Source organism: Prosopis cineraria, unplaced genomic scaffold (genome assembly GCF_029017545.1).
Source record: "Prosopis cineraria cultivar Desert tree isolate PC_DT_omini unplaced genomic scaffold, ASM2901754v1 PC6, whole genome shotgun sequence".
NCBI classification, from domain to species: domain Eukaryota; kingdom Viridiplantae; phylum Streptophyta; class Magnoliopsida; order Fabales; family Fabaceae; genus Prosopis; species Prosopis cineraria.
The window spans coordinates 5,413,920-5,422,359 of record NW_026555337.1 but is presented as its reverse complement, the minus strand read 5'-3'; the positions used below and the strand labels follow the sequence as shown (position 1 = coordinate 5,422,359).

Below are 8,440 nucleotides of genomic sequence, written 5' to 3'. Positions count from 1 at the left end.
GGAAACCTGAATCAATAATTTTAATAAGATTGTTGATTTTTGTTTGACTTACAAAACCCAATTAGCCATCAAACGTGTATCACAACACTTGGAAAAATAAATGTGTCTCGAAATTCAAATTCCACCTACGGAAACAAGGAACCTAATTGCTCTTGGTTGGACCAATTAAGGTTGCTAATTAATTATCAAACACGTGCCGGTCTACATTTTCTTCTACAGCTTGCTTTGATTTTAGAAGAAATTTTATTTCGATTCAATTATTTATGCTAATCCCTTCATTCAATTATATACTAATTTTTCTTCATTTAGAAAATTTCACAATTATTGATTCATTAAAGTACTATCATCTAAATTTAAAACTAATTTATATGAAACTACTCCAATGATCGTCCTACAAGTAAATACTCTCCTCTCTTCTAACCGATTCATTTTTGACCAAATTCGATGATCCTATTTAAAAGTTAAAGGTGCATGTAAACTCCTTGTTGCATGGGGTCAGTCAACTCTTAAAAATCAAAGAATCTTTTTGGGGATATAGTTAGTCCCAAGCGGATAGGATAATTAGTCAAAGAAAATATTAAAACACGTTAACGTGCAAAACATGACACTGTGAGAGTTTCTGGCCCAAAAAACAACAAAGAAAAAAAAAAACAGAGAGACTGTGAGAGTGAATGCTTTCAATTAATTGAGTCGATTCCACATTGGCGTGTGGTGAGACTAAGCCTTGACATTAATTATTACGACGTATTACTTTTCCTTTTTATTACACTTCATCCATCCTATTTTATAAAATAATTTTTTAGAATGGTTTGATATTTTATAACAAAAGATGTTTTGGGAAAACAATTCATTAATGAAACCTTTTTAAATAATACTCCTCATTATTTTATTCCTTAAATATCTACAACTAGTTTAGGAGGAGGAGATTGTATGGTGGCAATTTTGGCAATATCAACTAGATGCTGCCAAGCATTGTATGCTAAGAAGAGATTAGAAAAAGAAAGAGAAAAAAAAAAGATTGGTAATTGATTATAAGTCTCTCAATGGTTTTTTCAAAGATGATAAGTTTCCTCTAATAAAAATTAAAATTCAAAAATCTATGTAATAGATTTTAGGATTAAAAGGCAATTTTACCCTTAAACTAGGACTCTAAAATATCTAGAATTTTAAACTTAATTTTTATGTAAAGTTTTTCTTTAACTTTTAAAAATGATACTATACCGGTCCTATCATTAATAAAAGTTAATTTTACCTGTTAATTAATTTAAAAATTACAAAAAAACTAAAAAATTACATAATGGGACAAAGAAAATATAGAAAAGGACCCAATTTTTTGGTCATTTTTTATAATTTTTGAGCTTCTTTTATGTAATTTTGTTGTCAATTAACAGTTAAAGTTATAATTTATTAATGATATGGATAAGATTACATCATTTTAAAAAATTGAAATGAAATATTGCACAGAAAAAAAGTTCATTATCTTAGACAATCCTGGACTATGATTTATAGGCAAATTGTCATTTAATCTTTAATTTTATTGGAATTTGTAATTTTACTTTAAAAAAATATCTTCTAAAATGGAACGGGAAGTAATTTGAACTTTCTGTCCTTTCATGTTATGAATTTCTTATAAATTAAGGAGAATAAGTATGTAACAATTAGAAAACTTGATGAAGAAACATGAGAGCGAATACTTTCAATTAATTGGCTAAAAAAATACTTTCAATTAATTAAACCGATTCCACATTGGCGTGTGATAAGATTAACGCTTGCATTAATTGTTACGAGGTCTTGTACTTTTTCTTTTTATCGGATGAAAACATTTCTTGATCAAATCAGGTGAAAATATTTCATCAACTTTATTTTATAAGACATTTTTTAGGATGGTTTGATATTTTATAATATAAGATGCTCTGGAGAAAAATATTTCACTAATAAAATTTATTTCAAAAATATTTTTTATCATTGAGAAATTCTTGCATGAATTGATACATCATATCATTTATAATCTATTTAATAAAAACATGTCATGCCAAGTAACTATAAATATAAATTGATTATGCAATTCACTATGAGAGAGAGAAGACAATAAATTAAAGAGACATTCTATTAAAAAGTCATTAAAAATAATGATATATAAAATTTTATTTGATTTAATTTGTGCAATTTTATTGAATAGAACATAAATAAATAAATACATAACACACTGAATTTATAAAAGAATTGTTTCTCATTATTTCACTCTTCAAATATCATCCTTTCTCTCTCTCCCTCTTATTAAATATAGCATATTTTAAAAAGTTTATATTTCTCTTGAAAGAAATTAAGATTCCAAAATCTATATAATTAATTTTATTGGAATTTGCAATTTTATCAAAAAAAAAATGTTTCATAAAATGTGGTGGGGGAGTGCTTTTTAACTTTTAACTGTTCTTGAAGTTATGAATTCCTTATAAATCAAGGAGAATAAATATGCAACAATTAGAACACTTGATACTACTTTTTGTTTCTCAAGAGAATTTCTTGTAAATTAAGGAGAATAAATATGCAATAATAAATATTCCAGAGAAACTACTCCTGATCGCCTGAGCATAACTTTTACAAACAAGTTCACGGTATCTCCCATACCACCACAGCAAATTACAAAAATAGAGAAGTAGCCATAGAAGATCAATCCCAGTATATATATCTTGACACCGCCATAGGATGCTACCTCACATTATTGTGATTGAATTAATCAAGAGGGCTCTTCTCATGATTTAGCCCATCCAGAAAGTCTCAAAGTCCTGAGAGGGGGCTTTGGAAATAATTATACATTAATAATGGATAGAAAGCAAACCATACTATCCTCAATCCTCGTGCATGATTTTCTCTGAAGGACTTTGAGCTTGCTAATGAGATACTACTTTCTAATTAAAATTGAAGAAAAACAATGTTCTAGCTGCCCGCAAACAGTAGGAGGGATCTTGGAATCGGAGGCAAATTCATATCCAGAAATCCCTCTAGAATTGGAATAATCTGACACATGGATGGCCTGTTAGACTCAGCATCTTGTACACACCACGAAGCAATTTTATTATCCTAGTCAACTCTTCAACGTCCGCATTCCGCTCTAATGTAGGATCTAAAAGGTCAAGAACATCGCCTCCTTGAATTACTACATTCGCAGCCAAGGTGGGAAAGAACTTAACTTGACTATCTTTAAATGGTTCAGAGTTTCTTCTTCCTGACACCAATTCGAATAGCATCATTCCATAACTGTAAACATCAATTTTTGGTGTGATAGTCACACCAGAAATCCACTCTGGGGCAAGATAACCCCTTGTCCCTCTCATGGCTGTGAGGATTCTGTTGATTTCCATCCCAACTAGCTTTGTGAGGCCAAAGTCTGCAATTTTTGGACAAAATCAGAATCTAAAAGAATGTTTTCTGGCTTTACGTCACAATGTATAATGCAGTCTTTACACTTCTCGTGGAGGTAATTTAGTCCTCTTGCTGTTCCTAATGCTATTTGGTACCTCACATTCTACTCCAATTTCTTGGAGTTTATATCCGGAAGCAGATAAGAATCCAAAGAACCATTTGGCATGTAATCATAAACCAGAAGCTTTCTGGAACCTTCGGCACAGAACCCACGAAGACGAACAAGATTGTCATGTCGGACTATGCCTACGGTGCTGACTTCTGATATGAACTTTTTCTCACCTTGGCTTGTGTTTTCAAGATTCTTTACTGCTATGGGACTTGAATCCGACAACGTACCTTTGAAAACAGAACCAAAACCTTCTCCTAGATTTTCAGAAAAATTCTTGGTTGCATTTTGTAGATCTCTGTACCCAAATGCCGCCGATGAACCCACGGCCGATCTTCCTAATCCAACTACTCTCTTTTTCTTCTCATCATCACAAAGAGGCAAATGGCTAGGAGAACCCCTAGACCTCCAACCAAGCCTACCACAATACCAATAATGTCTTGCTTTTTGTGTGGAGCATCTGAAATCTCAGAAGCCGCAACTTTTAGAAATAACGTTTCTCCATCACTGTCATCTTGGGAAAGTTGCTGCAGACTTAATAAATCTCCATTCCAAACAGAACACCCATTACTGTCATACGCATGAGCAACGCAAAGAGCAATTTTTTAAGCACGTGGATCGCATTCAACAGCATTTCCTACTCCCACAGATTTGTGAGTGTTTAGGTAAGGCCACGTTGGCATTGCCAAAAACCTGTCTTTCTCTCTATTAGATGAACTCGGATTCTCACACTGCAACTTGGTTTTCCTCACACACCCACCTGAATGATCCTCTAGATCCCAATCAGTTTGTGACTTTGGCTTGAAACCAGTCAGGCAAGTACAAAATGGCAGGGAATTCTCATTGCAGGTCCCAAATGATCCACAAAAAGCATACACCTCACATTGTTGCCTTGGTTGAGACCAAAACAAATTCCACTGATTCGTGCTTTCTAGCCACGAGAGTTGCTGGATCTGTCCCGAGATATCAATCACCAGATGAGATAAAATAGAAGAGTTATACATGGAGTAAGTAAAATAGCTCGTTCTCGTTCGAAACAAAGGTGTAATTGTATAAGAAATTCGCCCTCATTTCAGGGACCAAGCTAAAAATTTGGCCGTTCCAAGACCGCTAGTCCAATACTCTTCAGACTTGTTCAAAGAATCAGGTACGAAGTGGTTCCTTTCGGGTCTAGCTCCAGAGGCAGGGATCTTCTTTGTCCTCCAGGAAGTGAGATATTGAGGCTGTTTTGTCTTATTGTTGAGTTTGATTTTACCGCCAGGAAGAAATGTGTTGGTCGGATTATCAAAACTCTGCCATAAATTTTCTGAAGATTCTACCTCATCTCTTAGGACAAGATTCCCAGAATCCAGGAGTATAGCCACAGCAGAACCAGAGGTGGTGGAAATCAAGTTTGTCGACCAAACTTGGATTTGGGACTCGTTTAAGAGAACCAAATTGCCGTTTGATATAACCAACTTGGCGGAGTTTTTATCAGAGACTGGGCTGTCTCTGTTTGCCACCCAAACAATGGCCTGTTGAGAGACCTTTTTATACCAGATGCCTATGTAGTAGTTGGGGAATTGCCTGGCTTGAAGAAACCCAATTCGAAGACACCACCGGATGAGATGATAGTTTGATCCCCAGAAAGAGTTTGATTTGCAGAAATGGTATCAGCTGCCAGTGAAGGAATGGCGTGAAAAAAGAAACAGAGGAAAAGAAGAGAGAGAAAAGGCCATGGGTCGTTCATGTTGTCCATGGCCAAGCAGAAACAGCTAAGATAAAGAACTAGATATTTTTTTTTTTATAAGAAATAACGATATTTTATTTGAAGGAAGAGTGTGTGACTTGCTGTGCAATCCCAAAAAAAAGGAAAACAAGAGCCTATTGATCGTTATAGCGTTCAATGAATGGTTCGGCCTGTACGGGCACGACCATTCTTTATGCCATCGCAGTCAACAATGTTGTGCTAATGAAAGCGCGCCCGGTTCTATAGCCCTGACTTGCAAAACCAGCTCTAGGGCTCATGCCCATAAATCCTTTAATTCTAAATCAGTATTTTCTCAACCTTTATTTTTATTCGCAGTTTTCGGGACATAACTTCTTATTTTTGAAATTAAAATTTCTAATTATACCAAGACATATGTAAATTACAAAATACCTAAGTCAAATATTTAAATATGCATACTCTCTAATCTTTATTATCATCAATATTCATTCAAAAATAAAACACTAAACCCATTAAATGAAAGTCTATTTAGAGAGGATGTTATTTCAACAACCTCACTGACTTTATATTCATGACCTAAAATAAATATTTAATAAATTATATTATTCTCATGTATTAATTTAAAATTTTAAGTAAGTAAATTATATAAAAAAGTTATAACAAAGATTTTAAAAATTTAAAAAGTAAATCGAGCTTATTTTTATAGGATTGAAAACTTTTTTATATTAAAATTTTCTTTTTTTTTTTCAATTCCAGCCCTTGAAAGATGCACGGTCTAAAAGGATAGCCTACCAGTCCCACCCATCGTTGTCGGATCTAATTGTGTTCTTATAGGTTTCTTTTGAATGGGGAAAAAAATCCAACTTACAAAAAAAGATTGGTTTGTCTAAAATAAAAGTGTTGACTTGGCGATTCGCATTATGTGTGCTTATTGGTGATTTTTTCTGAGTGTAATGGAAAAAATTCATTAGCTCGAAGGAAATTAAGGTTTTAAAATAAAACTTTAAGCGCAGAATTAGGAAAATGCTTATTGGTGATTTTAGAGAAGGCTTGGGCATGGCTGGTGAAGTCTGGGTCTGGTAGAGCAATGGGGCGGCAAGTCAGACTACAAACTAATAATTTTCTGGCGGACATTTTTTGACTGCATTCCTGGCTTGCGGTGGTCATTCTGTTGACCTTGTCCTTTATTTGTATAACCAATAGCTCTTTCTTTTAAGAAAAAATGGGGTGTGTGTTTAGTTTTTAATTTATCAATATTTATATAATAAAAATTAGTTTAATAAAAATTAGTTATTATAATAAAATTTTATTTAAATATATTTTTTTAAAAATTAGTTTGGTATATTGAGAGTTATTTGGATTATAAATGAAATGTATTTTAGAATATACAATTATCAAAAAGGACATTAATTTATAATAATTTATAATTTTTACTATACAAATATAATATATTTAAAAAATATGATAAATATTTTAAATAACATAAAATTTGATCTATAATGCTAAAAACTTAATTTTCTAGTTATTTATATTTTTTTAATTTGTAATTTTAGAAAATATGACAAAGATTGTAATTATTATTACACATTAATGCTAAAAATTAATATAATTAATTATTTAATTTATAATGCTAAAAACTTGATATCTAATTATTAGTATTGAAATGATAATAAATTAATTTTTTTAAATAAAGGAAGAGAATTAAACTTGGGGTAGTATGGTCAAATAACATCTTACTTTTTAAATTCACTTTTTAAAAATTTCAAATAGTTACGTTTATCAATTCACTTTCAGTCACTGTTTAGATATATTTTCAGGATGTACTTTTCTGTAAAATATTTTATTCAAATAATTTTTAACATTTTAAAAGTAAAATTTTATTTTTTAAATATAATGCAGAAAAACCAAACGGGCCCTTATCTCTGGCGAAAAGTAAAAGTGAAGTTTCGCCGAACCAGATCATATCAATTTTGTGATTGTCGTGGGGAAGACGAGCGGAACTACGGAGACTGAAGACTGGCTTTGGCGAAAAAGAGAAGGATTTTTCTGCTTATATACGATTGGACATGTTTACGGGCCTTTGATAGCTTGTTTTGTGTTCAGAGTTTAAACTTAGAAGCCTTTCGGTGCTCGCAAAATTCAATATGGGCATGAGCCCACTTGAACGAAACTACTTCCCTTGATCTTGCATGTGCTTTAATCTCTTCTCGCTAAAGTGGAGTTGAATTGACAGCATGCCAGCTGTTTGATACTTTTCTTCATTCATTGAGATGATTCCAACTATTTGTAAATTGTAATTTATTTCTTATATCATCCCTCTACAACACAATTACTAAGGACATTTGTGCAGAATGAGATTTTAATGTTGTTGACTTTTTTAAAATTGTCTTATGTTAGTCTACTAGATAATAGATCCAAAAACCGCCTCATGTAACATAAGGCACAGTGGAGAGTAGCGTACGTATGTTCAACAACAAGGAAGACACTATTGCATGCTAGAATTGAGTGAAATGTTGGAATGGTGGTTCCTGATCAATTGACTTCATATTCAAAACCAAAGAATTAATTTAAACCAAATCCTTAAACTTGAATATAATCCCATATTGATTTAGAAAAACAGAAGAACCTAAATGCAAAAGCATACCTAAATAGTTGAGTCCATCACTTTGATTCAATTTTCAAATTCACAAGCATGTTTTCCACATTGTTACCGAGGGAATTTTTGAATGTTTCCAACAAGGAGAATATTGGAGAACATTCCAACTAACCTGGTCAATCCAATAACTATAACCTCTATTTATAAATTTAAGGTTATGATATTAATGATTTGGCTCCTCAACAAACTATAAATATTAGACAGATTTTTACACATTAATCTATAATAATTATACCTTTTAAGCTTTAAAACTTTCATAGATAGACCGCTTTATTTGGATGTGATTATAATAATAACCACAGATTTTAATATTTACATGTGTAGCCCCATGTGTTGAATTTTTTTTCCACATGAAATAGTTTAGGAGGTGGAGGCCAGTTCATTCTTATTCATTATTAGCTAACCATGAATATATGTGGATCTTGCCATGTATTTAAAAGAAAGATAAGTTCGTGCTTCATGTGCGTGTAATTAAAATTAGAACATAATTGATGTGATTTCAGATATTACCAAACTTTATCATAAGTTTGCGTTTATCAATTGT

The 8,440-nt window shown here is 32.1% G+C and overlaps 1 pseudogene; it reads right to left on the bottom strand.

Moving 5' to 3' along the window:
* Window positions 1-2,937: 2,937 nt before the first annotated feature.
* Window positions 2,938-5,261, bottom strand: LOC129313239 (G-type lectin S-receptor-like serine/threonine-protein kinase At2g19130; annotated as a pseudogene).
* Window positions 5,262-8,440: the final 3,179 nt, after the last annotated feature.